A 19,685-nucleotide genomic window follows, 5' to 3' on the forward strand; every position below is an offset into this window, starting at 1 on the left:
AGCTCAGCATTTCCTACAGAAAGCTTCAAATTGCAACTAGTTTCCAAATACAATTTTTCTCATCTCTTAAATCCCCCTAAAGAGACTGCAATTGCCTCCCCCAAATATTTCACCTTTCAATTATTATATGGCATCATATCTTACTGAAATGGAATTTAAAATACCCTTTATCTATTGACGAGACCAGGTATAACTATGTGGGAGATTGAAGATTTTGGAAGATCATGATTTGAGCCTAACTTGAACAAAAATTAGTGAAATCCCATGTCAAAAAAGAAACACTGGGGGCTGGGAAGGTGGCTCAGTGGTAGAGTGCTTGCCTTGCATGCATGAGGCCCTGGGTTCAATTCCTCCACACCACATAAGCAGAAAAACCTGGAAGTGGAGCTGTGGCTCATGTGGTAGAGCACTAGCCTTAAGCTGAAGAGCTGAGGGACAGCGCCCAGGCCCAGAGTTCAGGTCCCACAACCGACAAAACAAAACAAAACAAAAAAAAGTGGGTATTATGGTACATATCTGTAATCCCAACTAGATAGGATAGATATAAGGTTTGCCATCCAAGGCTGGTCCAAACAAAAACGTGAGATTATAATCCACAAAATAACTAACGCGAAAAAGAATGAGAGACATATCTCAAATGGAAGAGTGCTCGTCTAGCAAGCACAAGACGTTGAGTTCAAACCTTGTTACCACCAAAATCCCACATCATCTCAACTTGTTATTCAGCTTTGAGAACAAAAGGGACATCAATAAAAACTTCTGTTCTGGAGTGAAGTTTGTTGGATTTTATGCTGGAATGTATTCATTCATCTGTTCAGATTGAAAGAATTAAGTCTTCTGGGGAAAATTAAAGCAGCTTCAAGGTGCTTTGTATTTCTGGCCCTGGTTTTGCTATTGTAGTGTTGTGGAGGTATTATTTGCCCACTGGACTATTCTACAATTACTCTCACACAAAAGTCTTCCATCAGCATTCTATGGGAAAGGATGAGAAAATTTAAAAATAGAGAACCTGGAGCTGTGGAGTACAGCACTATATGGAGATGGTTTAGATCTTTAAAGTCTAAATGGCTTATTAATGAACTCATCTGAATAATTCACTACACATATTATGAATGTTATACCAAGGCATTTATAGTGCAGCATAAATGGACTGCAAATGGGGAATGGTGGAAGTGGAGGATGGTAACGTTTTCCAACCTAAATGACAGCAATTCATTCATTTTCTTCAACTTGACCTATTCAGAAATTAGAGGCGTAAAGTTACACAGGCTGACTTCATCACATAAAGTTTTATTTCAAAAAGTTATTTGCATCATGTCCTTTGCGAATTGACTCTCAACTTGAAAACCTGAGAGGGAAGGCAGTTAATTTTTTTCCAACTGTCTGAACCCTTGGGCTAGAATGCCTATCAGACGTGAAACATGGATCTGTTTGGGGTTTAAAAAAAATCTTACCTTCAGCTCAAATTTATGCTTTTGTTGTCAGTAGTACCAACGACCTTATAGATCAATATTTTCAAAGGAAAATTTTGGTGTATTAGAATCAGTATTGGTTACATTTTATAATTACTCTCATTTAAAATGTTCAGAAAGTGGAAGTTCACGATTACAATAATGGCTTACACATGTCATTGTATCACTCCAATGTACAGCTGGACAGTACAGTATCATGTAGTTACTCTGCTGCCCCACAAGTTATTTTAAATCATTTGAAACTTAATAAATATGTAAATCTGGCCATTATATATACACAAGTTTAAAAGTGAAGAGAACATAATGTGTGTTTATATCTATATATATATACACACATTTTATATATATATATATATATATATATATATGTATGTATATCACTTGCCACTGGTAACAGGAAAGGGGACCCAAGTCTGACATATCCGTTCTAGTTTATATGGTGCCAAATTTCTCTTTTTATTTGTTATTATTATTATCGGCAAATACTTGTACAGGGGATTGTCTGTTTATGGGTACAATGCATTGTACACTTGTGTGTACATTGAATCTGGAGCAGAGTCGTGCTTTCCATCATCCTCTCCCTATCCCTTTCCTACTCCTCTCAGCAAGTGTTTTGGTTCCATTTTCTTCTGCGCACTATATTCTCAAGAATATTTATTTATTATTTATTCCCTATCCTTTCTTTTCCTTTCCTGTCTTTGTAGTCTTTCTTTCTTTCATTTATTATTTCTTTCTTTACTTCCTTCCTTCTTCCATCCTTTTTCCTTCCTTTGGAGAAAGAATTTTTCACCCTGGAGAAATAGAACAAAATTGGTATCAAAAATGGAAATGGAAAAGGAAAAAAATACTTAAAAGGAAGAGGTGATAGGTATGCTGTGTTAAAATTAAAATTTGCAAAACCTTGTGAGATGATGAGATATACCATGGTTTAGAATCCTTCCTGACAGACAAGACATAACTTGGTGATTTTTCAGGAGGAATTAGAAGGAAAAGGGACTCCCAGTGGTCTTTCACGGTACCAGAAAGAGCAAGGTGACTTCACGGGAGCACTAGAGCGCATGCGTCTACTCTCCTTCTGAGGTCTCTTCCTGAACGGTGAGTGCTAAGGGTTCAAAGCTGCGCCTTTCCTCTGGAGAGAAATCTGCGCAATGGGTACCATCTTGCTAGGAAGAGCGTGTCTTCTTCCTTTCTCTGCTTCAGCACTCTCAGCCATGATGATCTACAGCCAGTGACTGACCAAGTGGGGATCCAACGATTGTTCATTGCTTGCAGTCTGTTGCAATTCTCCGTCCTGCTCCAGAGCTTTCTGTGAGCTGTGGCGGGAGCTAGGTTCCTGTGGAAACCACATCCTCCCTTAACAGCTTCTGCTGCCTTGCTCTGGATCTCTTACTCCTTCCATCGTAAAGTAGCATGCATGGAGTCGCTGCCTCCAGCTCGGTAGCTTCCAAACCCATCCAGAACACACTTGAGATGAGATCCGGTACTCTGGTAGGCTCAGGGAGGCAGGATTCCACTCTCCATAGAGAAATGTCCTGTCTGGTTTCCTTATGGTCGACAATTTGGCATGGCAGCTGCTGGTGTCCTGATGTGTCATCTCTCCCCCTGAGTCTTGTAAGCTCCTCGTAATTTCTACACACATCAGCAGCGGTCCCCTCCCCTCCACATCTGCTCCTCAGTGGTTCTCTGCTCTCTGTGTATCCAGACAGAGCAGCAAATCCCCTCACAGCACTCCAGTGCCAGAATGGAATTCTTTCAGAGAAGAACTCTTGAGAGAACAAGAAGATGCTTAAAGGGACAGCGAGTCACATAGGGCCTGTCTAGGCAGGAGAAGCACGGTACCGATTGCCAAAAGCCAGTCTGACCATTTCCAGTTCTAATAAAAGACACTATAAAAGCTACCATGAGTACTAAAATGCTCTACTAGCCATTCCAGAAGCTGGCTTTTTTTCCCTTCAGATAAACAAATGTGTGTGTGTTATATACACATGCAACACATCTATCCTTAACTAGTCATATATGCACACATATATACATGCATCTACATATATACCCATACATATATCCAGATGCATGTACATATAAGTAAGTGTATGGTTATTTTATTAAGTATTTTTATGTAAATGTTAAATTTCTATCCCTTGGTCCATGCTTCTAATCCTTTACACTCTCTATTTTGTTTTGTTTTGCAGCATGGGGATTGAACTCAGGGCCTCGTGCTTGCTAGACAAGCACCTCGTCACCAGAACTACACGTCCAGCCTGTTTTTGCATTAGCTTGGTTTCATGGTCAGGCCTCATTTTATGCTCAGACCAGCCTAAACTGTGACTCTGCTACTGCCTCCAAAGTAGTTATGCTTTGGTTATATTCAAAATAGAGTCTTTTTTTTTTTTTGGTCCAGAGCATCCTAGATTGAGATCTTCCTACTTTGACTTGAAATGAAAAGTACATACTACCAAACCTACCCATTACTTGAGATGGAATCTCTTGAACTTTGTGCCCAGGCTGGCCTCAAGGGACCGTCCAGATCTCTGTTTTCAGAATACAGAGGGGATTACAGGAATGAGCCACCAGCAGCCAGCCTAAGAGAAAATGTTTTTCTGTTTTATAAGCAGACATTATGTAGAGCATAACTTCAATATTTCCTCCACTCTTCTGAAAGCTTAAAAACAGATAATAACAAGTCTATCCCCCCTTTCATTCGCGTTCTACTTCAATAATTTTATTGCTTTGTTAACTCTGAATACCTTGCTAGATTTTTATTGCTAAATTCAGTTCCTTAATGCTTAGAAAAAAGCAATCCAAGAAAAGCACTTTGGGAGAATTGCGGTTTCTGATGATTAAAATGACTCTGTTTGTGCAGTCTGGTTCATCCCTGAGGTTTGTTGCAAAGCTAAAATGTTTACTGTGACACAAAAGCCAGGTTTTCTCATGTCTTCCTTCACAGTAGAGTTGACTAAAAGCCTTTGTTTCCTCATGTGAGGCTCTCAAGGAAATAACTTGGCATAGACAAGAAAGCCACCATACTGTCATTTCAGAAAAGCCAAACACACACATTGATGAAGCTGTTGACAGAGATAGAAATGAATTATGGCTTGCCAAAACTTAAAGCAATTAAAGGAAAATGACCTTCAAGTCATCCCTGAGGATCGGCAGATCTTATATTTGACAGCTTTTCTTTGCTTCATGGAGGTTCACTGGGAATTATGGTAGCACTATTTGCATTGGACGATTACTTAACATGTGAAAACTTGGCATCAAGTCAGCAAGCTGTGGGGAGTGAAGACCACAGAAGACGGCCTAAAAATGGAGAATGAAACCCCTTTCAACACCTGAGTCATCCTCATGCGTGGTGCTTGAGGGAAAAACTCTCCTTTCGATGAGTGATAGGAAAGTTCATGGAGTCTTTCCAACCCTATGTTCTCTGAGTCTTTTTTCCAGTGTTAAATCTGTAGGTTCCCCTCAGTGTCACAGATCCCTACACTTAATGTTGACATAAATCAATTTCTTGTCATAAGCAGGACAAATTACTGTCTACTTTTCATCAACACATTCATTTTTATAATATCTCTGGCTTCAGATAGAAGGGGTTCAAGTGGCTAACTCATGAAAAATAAGAAAATGTTCACGTGCAGTCTGTCTTGTCTGCTTTGTACCAATGATATGCGAGGATGAAGATTACACTCCACAGCTCTTCCTTTCAGTGTCTGCATAGACACGAAAGCCCCTTTCTCTTAATACCAGACATAAACTATCTAAAACATGGTGATAAAACAATAAACATTATTGCTCTATGTCTTAAAGTTTCCTTTTGAATGTTCAAGTCAATTTTCTTATTGATTTCCACTATAGTCATTTTCAAAATATTTAAATAGTCATCCTTCATTCTACTTTTTTTTTATCTCTGTAAGTACACTTACAGTCTTTATTTTGACACTTCTTGTTGGAAAACTACCATCGGCATGTCTTCCTCAACATGACACTATTATGTGGCTTTCCTGTTACTCTCTTGAGCTGATCATGGATCTGTCTGGTTTCAGATTTTCTTTCTTCTATCAAAATAAAACCACAAAGAGATACTACTACATACTTCATTAGAATGTCTAAAATGATTAAAATCAATTCTACCAGGTGTTAGAGGGACTTAGAAACAAGGAGGAGTCTCAATCACTGCTAAAGGAAATTCATCATTGTCACAATCAAGTTGAAAACATCTTGGCAGTTTCTCAAGGTACAAAGATAGCTCAAAGATAATCTCATATTAATGACTTCAGCTTTTTGCATGAAGAAACTAGGAAAAGAACATGAATCCCAAAAGGGAATGAGAGACACCAGAGTGGTAAATAATTTGTTACAATCAAAACCCAACTTCATGGGCCCACATACATTTCAGTGGCCAGAAAGAAATAGAGCAGGCTTAGGTGCATGGTCTCAGTTGAGGCTACTCTCTGCCTTTGAGTTTCAGTTCACATAATGTGAGCTGGTGTCATATTCGCAATATGTTTAGGGCCATGTTTTCCACTCTCGTGGTTGTTGATGTCCTGGTACTACATGGTCCCCAAGCATAGATTTGAATTTGTGCGTGGCTGCTTTGGAGTCGGAGACTTCAGATACCTTGCAGAGAAAACCTGTGCCAGATATGAGTGGCAAGTATAGTTTAGGCTGTGAGTTTGATGCTAATGGGTCAGGAATATGTGTGAAATAAAGAATGTTTAAACAGAAACTCACATGTAATCAACACATGAATATGTGTTGATGGGTTGATGGAAAAGTTATGTCCAGTTCAAAGGAACTTAATGCTATGTTTCCCCCATAAAATGAATGTCTCTATATTTACTAAATCAGTGTTCATGAAATCTTGGCAGTTAATTGATGTGATTGACAAGAATCAACTATAAGTAAATAATTACACAGTAGCCATATTAGAAAAGAAGGCATAAAGCTGCCTTCTTCTTAGCTCACTTCTACTTAGAAAATCCTATGAAAGGGCTGGGAAGTTGGCTCAGTGGTAGAGGGCTTGCCTTGCATGCCTGAGGCCCTGGGTTCGATTCCTCAACACCACATAAGCAAAAAAAAAGCCAGAAGTGGCACTGTGGCTCAAGTGGTAGAGCGCTAGCCTTGAGCTGAGTAGCTGAGGGACAGCGCTCAGGCCCAGAGTTCAGGCCCCATGACCGGACCCAAAAAAAAAAAAAGAAAATCCTATGAAATATATGGAAAAAAGCAACTAGAATATTTTTGGTTAGTAAGTCTGAAGCACCAATATACACTGATGAATTGTATTTACAAATAAAGGAAAGCAGAAATTGGATGCATTATTCTCATAAAGTGACATGCTAAATTGAAATCCCTTTGTGCAACTACTTAAAGATGATAACAACTACATAAACTAAAATAGACTGGCACATTCCAAAAGATCACTAATACATATAACATCAAAATACCTATAAAACTTAGAGAAAAATGCATCAAAAGGGGTGAAAGGCCTTGACACAATGGTATATAAAGGGTTTCTGAGAGGAATTGAAAGTGAACAAATGGCTTTCCATTTGTTCATGCCATACTTCTGGACTAGAGCACTTGACATTGAAAAGATGTCAATTATACAAAGATTTATCTAAATACTCAACACAATCCTAACCAGAGACTTTTAACAGGCTCTGTGGAGTTGATAAGCTGGATTGAATTCATATAGAATTGTATAAGAACCATAGAGAACCAAAAATATCACTAGTACTAAACTTTATTCTCTGTACCTCACTTTCCTTACCCATATGTAATAGATTGACTTTTCTTATCCATATGTAACATAATTGCTTTCCTTACAAGTAGGTGGTAGAACAGTAGAATAATATAATTTCTACCTCCTCAGCACAGATAGGTAAGGATTCAATGAGAGATGTGGATACCGCCCACTTCACACATCACTATTCATCTCTACAATAAGCTATAATAGTCCAAAGAGGCTACTTATTCCTTGAATAGTCAGATGACTATTCTGAGATCCTAGTGTACTCAGATAATTTCCATTGCTAAGAAAGTAATGGAAGACTACTTTTAAAAGAAATAGTAGTCGTAGGGCCGGGCACTGGTGGCTCATGCCTGTAATACTAGCTCCTCAGGAGGCTGAGAGCTGAGATTTGTGGTTCAAAGCCAGCCCAGGCAGGAGAGACCGTGAGAAACTCCTATCTCCAATAAAAACCACCAGTAAACCAGAAGTGGCACTGTGGCTCAAGTGGTAGCGCAACACTAGCCTTGAGCTGAAGGGCTGAGGGACATCACCCAGGCCCAGAGTTCAAGCCCCACGACTGACAAAAAGTACTAGTAGTAGTAGTAATAAAAGGTGGCTTTTACCTAAAAGAGTACAATGAGTAGCCAAGCACACTACTGTGTGAAAATTACGCAGCCATTGTGAATCTAACCAGCAGAATAGACAAGAAGAAATGAGGTTGCACACTAAGGGGGAAAATGTTCTTAAGCTAAATTCCTACTGCTCTATCACAGAGACGCAGAGTCTCAGTAATTAGAATGAATTAGTGTTAGTATAGCTCCTATGGAGGGCTTGAAGACTAGCTGACATGCAAACAACAAACACAAATGATAAATGACTGAGTGGGACAGCGGCACAGTGATATGATTAATAGATTCTACAGAAATCCAGGCTGTCTTGTATTTGGTTTAATATTTCCCTGAATGGATTCAAGAAGGAAGTTTTAAAAGCATAATCAATTTAAATAAATAACAAAGACTGGAGGTGACACATGTTTTAAACCCAAGAGAAGTCAAGCAGAAGATAATATTACTTCCTCACATCTTACAGAGCTGTGTACAAAGGGACCCAATATTACATCATTTAACCCTGTTCTAGGTATAATGAGATAGGTAGAGTGGCATTATGTATGTGCTACATAATTTCACTGTCCCCATTATGAAGCAAAATTTGAAAATTTTAGGTCACCTGCCCAAGGTCATATAGCCAAAAAATTTCAGATACTTAAACTCTTATTCATATTCCCTGAAACCTTCAGTTTCTGCCTCCTTCCTACTCCTTTCACATCACTACCTCATCCTTGAAAATAACCACCTGGCCACAGATGGCAAGAACTCAGAGCTCAGTCTTTTTCACCTCTGATGATCAGAACATGTGTATGTGGACCGAGCCTTCACTAAGTGCTCAATATGGAGAAGAGAGTGAACCCAGGATTTGCATTCTATTTGGTCCAAGATTCAACATCAAACTATTTTTTCATTCCAAGGAAGTAATTATCAGGTGGTGTAGGACCTGTAATTCCAGGGTTATTGTCTCTTTCTGCCATCATTTCTTCATCCCTATTTCATTAGTTGAGTTTTCTCTGTCTCCTCTGCTGGAAGAGATGGTTTGGTTGGCTAGATCCTAATCACCTAGTGTTTAAGAGCATTTCTTATGAGTCACTGAGAACCAAGATTTCCAGGAGAAGTAAAATGAATGGCAGAAAATACATCTACCTAGAGTCACGAAGATAGAGAACAACTTTTGCCCCAACATAGAGAAGTTATTCTCTCAATAGTCCATGACAACATGTTCAAAGGCACAAAACTGACTGATTTAGAAATAATATCAAGGAAATAGAAATATTTTGGGAATTGAATGATTCAGAATAGAACCTGGTGATTCTTACTTTAACATGGTCACTGAGGTCTGCTTCTTGGAAAAACACATTTCTGGATCATTGTATTTTTGGTGAGTCCTAGTTCATGATTGAGCATAAACCAAAGTTTATTATTGACATCTCAAAGCCTACTAAAAGTTTTTGTGGGTAGAAGGGAAGGAAGTAGTTTGAGCCAACATTGGTCCAACATGTGGTAACATGATATCAATAAACAAAAAGAAAATATCAGTATTTACTATGCACTAAGAACTTTTCTAAGTACCTTTTATGTCTTATCTCATTGAACTGATCAAAAATTCATCAAGAAGCTACAAATTAAAATCAGAAGATAGTAGGTATTTTCTTTTTTCTTATTAATATTGTTACTGCTATGTTGATCTTTTTAATATTTATATTACTAACTGATAAACATTTCCATAGCACCCCACACCAATGAAACTACTGTAATGGTTATTTCACATACAGTTCTTCAAACCTGAATCAGCTTAGGTTTTTATTTAAGTGTTTAGTGATAGTGAATAATATGTACGGTGACGCTTATGGATAATGTTCAAAATCTAAAATAATAAGATCCATTTTTATCTTTTATTCTGGCACAAAATATTTAAAGACAATGGTCTTTTCTTTTCTAGATAATTATTCTCAGTGACATTTTGAGATCAAAATCAGAATGTAATTATCCTTTTTCTAAAGCCCCTAAATTAAACTTGAGCCTACAAAGAATATTTAAATTTAAGAACTTCGGAATAATTACCTTGAAGTGAGTCAGCTAGAACTAACTTCATTATGATTTTCATAGTGTTTTTTTTTTTCATTCTTCCACTTGAGAGCCAAACAACCCATTTGTAGATGAAGAAGAGCGGGTTACAGCTCTTCCTGAACTCTGAATGAAAGTTTTCAATGTGGAGGGATAGGCTGCCAATAGTAACTCAGATCCCAAGGAACAGGCAAATTGAGGAGGGAAAAGTAAGAAGATTTAAATAGTAAGACAGAAATCTCCATATCAGTAGATATTGGCAGGCAGAATGGAATGGTTTTGTGTTCTCTCCAAGTAAAAATGATAGAAGGGAGCACCCATGGCTCACACCTGTAATCTCAGCTAATAATGAGGCTGAGATCCGAGGATCATGGTTCAAAACCAGCCCAGGCAGGAAAACCTGGGAGACTCTCATCTCCAATTAACAACCAGAAAAACAGAAGTGGTGTTATGGCTCAAAGTGGGAGTCCAAGTCCCACAACCAACCAAAACAAAAACAAACCAAAAAAATAAATAAAAGATGGAAGGGGTGACATTAATCAAGATACATTGTACTCACAAATTAATATAGTTAATTGAAACTCTTTTATACTACTTAAAGATATTTTTATAAAGAAAGAAAATATGGAGCCGGGCGCCGGTGGATCTGAGGATTGCGGTTCAAAGCTAGCCTAGGCAGGAAAGCCCGTGAGACTCTTATCTCCAATAACCACTAGAAAACCGGAAGTTGTGCTATGGCTCAAGCTGTAGAGCACTCGCCTTGAGCTGAAGAGCTGAGGGACAGCGCCCAAGCCCAGAGTTCAAGCCCCACGACCAACCAAAAAAATAGAAAAAAAAAAGAAAATATGGAAACAGGATTTGATTTTTAGCAGTAGCTATTGCTAAAGGATTACCTATTTTTCATACTAAGGTAACAGGCAAAATAAGCCTGTGTATATGATTGACAAGCCATGAGCCAAAAATAGTTATACAATCTGAATTTGGCATAGTAGTTTTCATATAACTGAGGCTTATAAGGGGATGCTAAAAGAAAACTGGAATATGATGAATAATGGGAATTTACATAGTCTGGAAATACCTCCTTACAAAACATGTGTTACTCACAAAGGAGCACATAGAAACTTTACAGTGAAGACACACAACAGATGTCATATTCATCAGTGATTCAAGTTAACATCACCCCTAACAGGACAAATTAAAATTGTACATGACCTAATAGGATAAAAGGAAAAGAACACAGTACCACTTCTTTGCTATCCTTTCCCCAAATGCCCAATTTGATTTTTTGAAAAAATTAAAAATCCAGAAATACGAAATTTAACAGCAATTAGTTGAAAACTAATAGCTGATTAGTTGAGAACTGACGGCTCTCACCTAAGACAATCCAAAATCAGAATGGGTTCCAAGTGGCTCTGGCATTGCCACATGCTTCAATATTCATAAACCAAAAAGAGAAAAGAAAAGAAAAGAATGTACAGGGTAGAGGGAGGGGGGACTTGGGGTAGAAGAGTAAGAACCAAGATGGATTACATTGGCTGAAGTCTGGCATTTGCCTTATTTGAACCTGATTTGAATAGGGAACTCTCCATAGTTGAAGCTTGGCTGTTATGATTGAGACTTTGCTACTTAATTAAATAATCAGGAGAAAACATTACGTCAGTCCTAACTGGGAACATTCTACAAAGTGACTTATAATTAAGAGAATAAAAGAAGACTAAGGAACTTTGGTAATTGAAGGATGTTAAACACTCTTCACACAATGCTGGATTTGATCCCTTGGGACAACAGAGCAATATAAATGGGAGCTACAGATGTGGTGCATCACTAACAGATGACCAGTCAACTTTAATATTGATAGTTATATTGTGGCTCTGTAGGGACATAGCCTTCTTTGCAGGAATTATGCATCAAACTATTTAAGTTGACAAAACACTAATTTGGAAATGATTAAGGGAACACTAAAATCTGGGTTATTCTTGTAACATTATCAAGTTCAGAATTATTTCAATTTTTTCTTAAATTTTTCTTAAAAAGTAAAATGTTAGAAAAGCCAAAAGCTAAAGATAGCCAAACAGAAGTGACTCAGGCCTAGAATCCTCACTACTCAAGAGGATCGTATTTCAAAGCTAGCCTGGATAAAGAGCTACCAAGACCCCATCACAAACAATAGCTGAACACAGTAGTATGTGCTCATCAGTCCATCTATTTGGGAGGATGAGATCAGTAGGATTGTAGTCCCCCACAGGCCTGGACAAAAAATTCAAGAGTCCACATCGCAACAGAAAAAGCTAGCTGGCGCCGGTGGCTCACGCCTGTAATCCTAGCTACTAAGGAGGCTGAGATCTGAGGATCATGGTTCAAAGCCAGCCCGGGCTGGAAAAGTCTGTGAGACTCTTATCTCCAATAAATCACCAAAAAGCCAGAAGTGGCACTGTGGCTCAAGCAGTAGTGCACTAGCCTTGAGTTGAAGACCACAAGGACAATGCCCAAGCCCAGAGTTCAAGCCCCACAACCCCCCCCAAAAAAAAGAAAGAAAAAGCTGGGTATGGTAGTGCAAAGCTGTCACCCAGCTATAGTGGGAAACATTAATGAAGGTATGGAGGTCCAGACTGGCTTGAACAAAAATCAAGACTCTGTCTTATAAGTAACCAGAGAAAGAAAGGCTGGAGGAATGGCTCAGGGAATAGAGCACCTGCTTAGCTAGCAAGAAGCCTTAATTGTGAAAGCCAGATACCCTACCCCATTTAAAATTGATGCATTGTGTACTTAGTAAAATACAACAGACACATACAAAACAATGGCAGGAAGATTTTGTTGATAAGAAATAGTACAAGCAAAACTCATCTCTAAGAAAATAAATTAGAACTGCAGGTGGCTACCCTGGTGGAGGGAGGTCAAAGGGATGGGCAGCAAGGGGTGGCAAGGGAACTTTCTAGCATGATGAATATGCGCTTAACATGAGATGTCATTAAGCAGAAACAAGTGAATTTTATTTTTTGTGAATTGTATCTCCTTAAAACTGATAGATATATTGATTTATTCATATATAGATATATAGATAGTGTGTGTGTGTGTGTGTGTGTGTGTGTGTGTGTGTGTGTGTGTGTGTGTGTGCATGTCAGTGCTGGGTCTTGAACTCTCAGGGCCTAAGCACTGTCCCTGAGCTTTTTTTTCTTTTTTTTCTTTTTTTTTTTTTTTTGGCTTAAGGCTAGCACTTTGCCATGTCAGCCAACCTCCATTTCCTTTTTCTGGTTAATTGAAAACAAGCAACAGTCTCATAGACTTTCCTGCCAGGCTGGCTTTGAACCATGATCCTCAGATCTTAGCTTCCTGAGTAAGTAGGATTACAGACATGAGCTACTTGATCCTAGCAAAACTGATTTTAAAGTAAATAAAATATTACTGATAATAAAAATAAGCAACAGGCTGGGCACTGGTGGCTCATACCTGTAATCCTAGCTACTCAGGAGGCTGAGATATGAGGATCGCCAGTCAGGAAAGGCCGTGAAACTCTTATCTCCAATAATCCACCAGAAAGTCAGAAGTGGCACTGTGGCTCAATTGGTAAAGAGCTTACCTTGAGTTGAAGATCTCAGGGACATTGCCCAGGCCCAGAGTACAAGCCGCATGAACAAAAACAAAGAAAAAGAAGCAACACAATGAACCAAACATTAAGTAAAATATTTTATAAACAAGCCCAGTTTTTAAGTTACAACTGTTTTCTATGGAATCATTTTTAATAATAAAGTCATAAACTAATAAATCACCTATTTATTTCCTAGAACATAATCAGCTAGCAAAGGAAATGGGCTTATAAGTATTTAATTTACTTATCTCTCTTAATTTCAATGCTACACACTTAATAAAATTCTATTACAAAATAAAATTTGGAAGCCAAACGACTTTGTTATGTAAATTTGTTGATATAATGCATTTCTTCTCCTCATAGCTTAAACTTACTTTAATTATGTTTTGTTTAAAGAACATTGTGTGTTTCAGAACCAAATAATTCAATTAGCCTAAATATGCAAGCAAATGCTTTTATTGGCTCCGTCAAAGAAAAGAAAGTTGTGATTTCATTATCCATGTATTCTTTAAGGTATTTGAATAAGTTAATACCAAAGTTTTACTTTAATTCTAGTTTACCTCAGCACTATATTTTCTGTTTTCCTAAAACAGAAAGCATTTTAATGGTTATGGGACTGTCTTTTAAGAGCAATATAACAAAAAGGCAAAGGAACAATGGTTCTGCCTAAGAAAAGAAATATAGGGTGTCTGACAAAGGAAAATGATGTATATGACCTGAGCCAGAAATGTCTAACAAAGCTTTCCTCCAACTGAGCTGCATGCTGGGATATAATCTTATAATTCATTGCAGATTATTCCTTCAACAGTGCTGATTAATAGTTAACAGTTAACAGTGCTGTTAATAGTTAATTTTCTCAGAGGTTATACATAACCTATACCTTCTAAAATAATTCCCTTTGTAAGGCATATTATGCTGGAATACAAAAGTCCTCTAAGATTTAAATATCAAAAAAATTATGCAGTATAATTTTGCTCCTCAATTCATGGATGGATTATTCAGTGCCCTTAAGAACAACTTCTAAATTATTTAAAGGAAACAAAGCTTCTTCTACTGCCTGAATTATTTAGGCCATAAATGTTTCTTGTTGAATGCTTTTGTGGTCACATTTTGTATCTTGGCTGAAGTGACTAAAATTAGCCTTACTGCAATAATACAAAAGTAATGTCTAGAAATAATACATGAGTGACTGTCGAAATTGATGAAACAAATATTGACAATAATGTGCTTTTTAATTCTTTTCAATCATGCTTTGCCCCAGTAAGAAACCATTCCTTTTTGGTATGTGTCTTTCTCTTACATTATAAGAAAACCAATTACAATAAATGTTCCTTTGCCAAATTTTTAACTTACTTGATAAATCTGTTGCTGACAAGTCTCCACATGGATTACAATGTTTTATGCTGGCAATAAGATACTTACCAGTATGGCCAATTACCTTGCTGAAGAGAAGGTGACAATCTCTCATATTTTATATGAAATCTACGCATTCTCTCTGGAGTAAAGCTTTGATGACACTGCTCAAAGATAATATTGTGTTTCATGTGTCCCAAAGGTGTAGGAGCAAGCTACTTTGACACCTTGCTAGAACCCCATTTTTGTCATTAAATTTAATTGCCTCCCATTTACTGGTGCTTTTATCAGGTTCAAACCACATGATTTCAATTTCAGATAGTATTTCTCTTTTATATTTGTAAGTAAAAGAAGCTGCAGATTGGAAAGAGGCTCCACTGAAACTTTCAAAATCAGGCAGTAAGTAAAATAAAACAATGAAAATGAGGAAGTGAAGGAGAAAGAGAAACAATCATGGATTTACATTTTTCCAAGAGGCACTCCATTGAATCAAGCTAGACACTCTGAATGGAAAAATAAATATAATGAGATTCTTTTTTAAAAAAATTTATGATTGGAAGTAACAAAGCAATTCAAGATGCAGTACTTATAAAGGGAAATATAAGAGCTAAGGAATAAGAATTTGGGCTTTCAGAGAAGCCCAAACTCACCAGAAATGCCCTACAGAAAAAATCTTATCATGCTAGCCTGAGCGAAATGCTTTATATGATCCAATCAACTGTGAGCAAAGACTTCATAAATAACTCATGATCTTGGGCAGACTGGAGTTATCCTGAATTTCCGTATCAAGGGTGAATTTATGCATATATAAGTTGAACAGATACTCAAATATAGTCTTAACAAAAAAACTTAAGCTGTTTCAAAGTATGTGATCATTTTAGATTAGCTCCTTTAATAAATTGCATTCTTAAGAATTTTGACAAGCTATAAGAAGTGAATCTTCCAGAATTCTCTGTTTTGTCTACACAAGTACAAGATCAAAATGTTCACCTTAATATGTATCACATACTTTGTAAATTGAGTGTTCTATTTTCTGCTTCCAGTGTCTGCTTTTCCAGTGTTCTTACCTTCAATAAACCAGCTGGGAGAGTTCAGTTCAATTCGCCCTAACTTCTACCCACTTCTTAGGTATAATATCTATAATTACAAGGAAGGACTGTGAAAGTAAAGACTACAATTCCCACAATCCTCTTCCTTGCACAATTGTACATTAGAGCTTTTCCAGAAGATATATTTGCATAAGATTTGTAGGATAAAAGTGAAGTAGACTTTATAGTCCACATGCAGTTGCTGCCAAATGAAATTCAGCAAATTCCAAGTCAAGTCATAATCTCCAATTTTTCTAACATGCACAAGGCCCTGGCTTTGATCCCTAGCACTACAAATAAACACTCACACACACACACACACACACACACACACACACACACACACACACACACACACACACACACACACACACACACACACACCAGATGACTAAGGATGTGAGCAACTTCCTAATGAAGTCTTCAGAACCATCATTTGATGTTCCAAACTGAGTACTATGTTGGTATCCTTGACCTCAGTTCTTCTAAAAATTGTGTAACTCTTAATAAAACACTTTTATCTAGTCACAAGAATGACCTCTATTCTTGTTTGAACCATGGCTGATAGAAACATTATCTAAATTGTCATCATATCTGTCTGGTTTCCATGTGCTATAATGGACATATTCTGTTCTCTTAACCACTCTGACATTACCTTTAAGCTTATTTGTATTACATTTTCATCTCAATTTTTGCTTCTATTAATATGTGGAGTCTGGTCCTTCACCCCCAAGTTTTAGCTTGTCATTTTGCCCCCAGAATATATAGAATCTTTAGGGAATGAAGCATGGTAATGCTTATAAACTCATCTTAAAGAATAATGTCTGGTCATTATTAAGTAGAAACATTCAAAATGGCTGCTTTTCTCTTTTGTACTTCTATACTGCATGTGACTGAATGTGAGAACTTAACTGTATTCTCTAAAAGTTTCTGAGTAAGAAAACAAATAAAACAAAACCTTTACCTTTAGAACTCTTTTGGGATCCCCAACGCTTCCTGTTGATAGGGTTTCATAGAATAAACATAACTCATCTTTCCATACTTTTAAACCCTGGCTTTCATTAAATCCAGTTTGGGCTGCTAGATTTTCTTTGGACATTGAATTTGTATTAAATTCACATCAGAGCAGTGGGAGAAATAGACACAGTATAAATAAATCAAATCAAATGAATAAAGCATTAGGTGGGCTGCACAATGGGGCAGAAGTATCTGCGTGTTTGCCGGAAACTCAATACTAGATGAATGGATTTGGAAAGTATGTGCACAGCCAAGCAAGAGCTCCCAATGAGCAAGCCAAAGGCAGGAAAGTCTTTCATTCACACTTCGGTGGTCCATCTAGCTCCAATTTGCATGGTCCTGGAAATCCAGCTGTTAAAATCCCATGGGTTTTTTTTTTTTCTCTTTGAAACCAGAGGCTTCTACTATGAACTTTATCCATCAAAATATTCATAACAGTTTTATTGTGCTCTTGGCTAGAATTTGTTAATGTGATGAAATAGAGTGAAAGAGTTTACAGCTAATTGGGGATTCATGGGTGAGGAGAGATTCGTAATTATCAAATTCTTCCTCTGGAAATCTTTCTACAGAATTTTACACCCAACAGTCCTTGTGTCATATTGATTCAGCCCTTCTGTGGTTTTAAGTGACAATTTGTTTTTCAAATGGCAGTGATTTTTCTAAGTTCATTTTCTGATTGCAGAAGAGCCTTAACATTAAGGCAAAGTGGGCTTCCAAGGATGTGATATCTCACATAGGGTAAAGGAGGAACACAAAATTTTCTCATATTCTAGACCTCATTCAGGCCAGGAAAAACACCACTACACTTCCCAGCTCCTTTTTTCATTTAATAGTTTTTTCCCAAAATATGTTTCATGGAAAAAGTAACCTGATTGTCAATGCTATCATTACTTACACAAATTTCTGTACTTTCCCAGTTTTTTCTCTTTTAGTCCCAAACTATCTCAAACTCTATATGCCAAGTACTGGAATAAATAAATTATATGTGTGTATATGCATATGTACACATTTATATACATATATAATAATCATATATATACATATATAATAATCTGAGAAACCCAATTAGGTGCCTACTTTACAAATAAGAAATGAAGGCTGCCAGGCACTGGTGGCTCAAGCCTGTAATCCTAGCTACTCAGGAGGCTGAGATCTGAGAATCACAGTTCAAAGCCAGCCCAGGCAGGAAAGTCCATGAGACTCTTATAAACCACTAGAAAACCAGAAGTGGTACTGTGGCTCAAACTGTAGAGCGCTCTGCCTTGAGCTAAAGAGCACAAGGACAGTGCCCAAGCCCAGAGTTCAAGCCCCACCACTGACAAAAAGAAAGAAAGATAGAAAGAAAGATAGAAAGAAAGAAAGAAAGAAAGAAAGAAAGAAAGAAAGAAAGAAAGAAAGAAAGAAAGAAAGAAAGAAAGAAAGAAAGAAAGAAAGGAAAGAAAAGGAAAGCAGGTTTACTTAACGTGCCTTGTCTAATGATGCCAATGATGGAACTGGGAGTCAAATAATTAGAATCCAGATCCTGTGCCCCACCCTAGTGATCCACTGTCTATCTCTATCATCTTTGGCATCTTTGAAGCAGGAATGAATGCTGGCATCTACCAGCCACTAAATGAAATGCTTTCATTTCCACTTGTTCAGTATTATCCTGTTGCCCATTACCTTCCCAAAGAAATCCTAGCTATTATCAAAAAGAGTGCTTCAAACTATGTCCAACAAGGCTTTCTATTCATGTGATGTGTTTCTTCAAGCACCCTACAGTACTTAGTGTTCCCACCAGACATCTTATAACCAGCCTGATACAGTTCATGACAAGTCTTCTACAACATGCCCTGGTACATCCATCATGATGCAGGCCATGTTGTAGCATATTTATCTGTGTATCCCTCCCAGTGCTTAGAGTATTTCAAGATTATCACATGGCTAGTTTTGACCCCAGAAGTCAGGAAAATTTCTATAACTACTTCACAATATCAAACCACCAGCAAATTTAAATCTCTTATGACTTCTCTTACATAATCTCAAAGATCCCATTCCTTACATCTACAGATATAAAAAGGAAAAAAATGAGAAGAGGAAATGAAAGGAAAAGAACTACAACTAATTGTAGCTGTAAGATAGATAAATAGATAGATAGATAGATAGATAGATAGATAGATAGATAGATAGATAGATAGATAATAGCACATGGAATCATAGCAACTACTGAAGAAATACAAAGCATACTTTTACTTTAAGGAAAGAATATAATAAGGAAAAGCAATTATATTTCTCTTTTCTAATAATAGACCTTGCTGTAATATTTCCTAGCCAGAAAACAAAATGTGACAGGAAACATATCTGCCAGTTCAGTCTCTGGGTAAACTCTATAGCAGACAGGAAACTCAGAAAAACCTGTGAGAGTCCCAGCAAACTCACAAACTTCCGAGCACTCCAGTACTATGTGGTCTTCCAGGAAACAACACCTTAGATTGTGCCCCAGTTCTTCTAGAATCTTCAGGCTTCACAACAACTCAGTTTATCAGATGTAAAGGAACAACAGTAGATAAAGAGAAATGCAACCAGAAATATGAGAAAGAAATTCAAAAGATCATTCTTATTTACTAGTTGTAACATTGTTCATTCATTGCAGTGTGTTGACAGTTGTACTATCATCCAGATTACACAAACATTTTTAGAGAACTGATTTGTGTACCTGTATTTTGGACATACATGTGTCTTTCAACTTGAGATTTATCAAACAATGTGTGGAGAGCAGTAACAAAGTAC

At 37.3% G+C, this 19,685-nt stretch overlaps 1 protein-coding gene across 1 annotated transcript in view; it reads right to left on the minus strand.

The window, feature by feature from the left end:
• Positions 1–1,957: 1,957 nt before the first annotated feature.
• Positions 1,958–19,685, minus strand: part of Grxcr1 (glutaredoxin and cysteine rich domain containing 1) — a 105,136-nt gene continuing 87,408 nt past the window's right edge. The window contains exons 3-4 of the transcript XR_011369930.1: positions 3,935–4,051; positions 1,958–2,263 (exon numbers count right to left, since the gene is read on the minus strand). The gene's annotated coding sequence lies outside the window, so the exon portion shown is untranslated. The remainder of the gene's footprint in view (positions 2,264–3,934; positions 4,052–19,685) is intronic.

This window comes from Dipodomys merriami, unplaced genomic scaffold, assembly GCF_024711535.1.
Source record: "Dipodomys merriami isolate MVZ:Mamm:240054 unplaced genomic scaffold, mDipMer1.0.p SCAF_9, whole genome shotgun sequence".
Taxonomy (NCBI): domain Eukaryota; kingdom Metazoa; phylum Chordata; class Mammalia; order Rodentia; family Heteromyidae; genus Dipodomys; species Dipodomys merriami.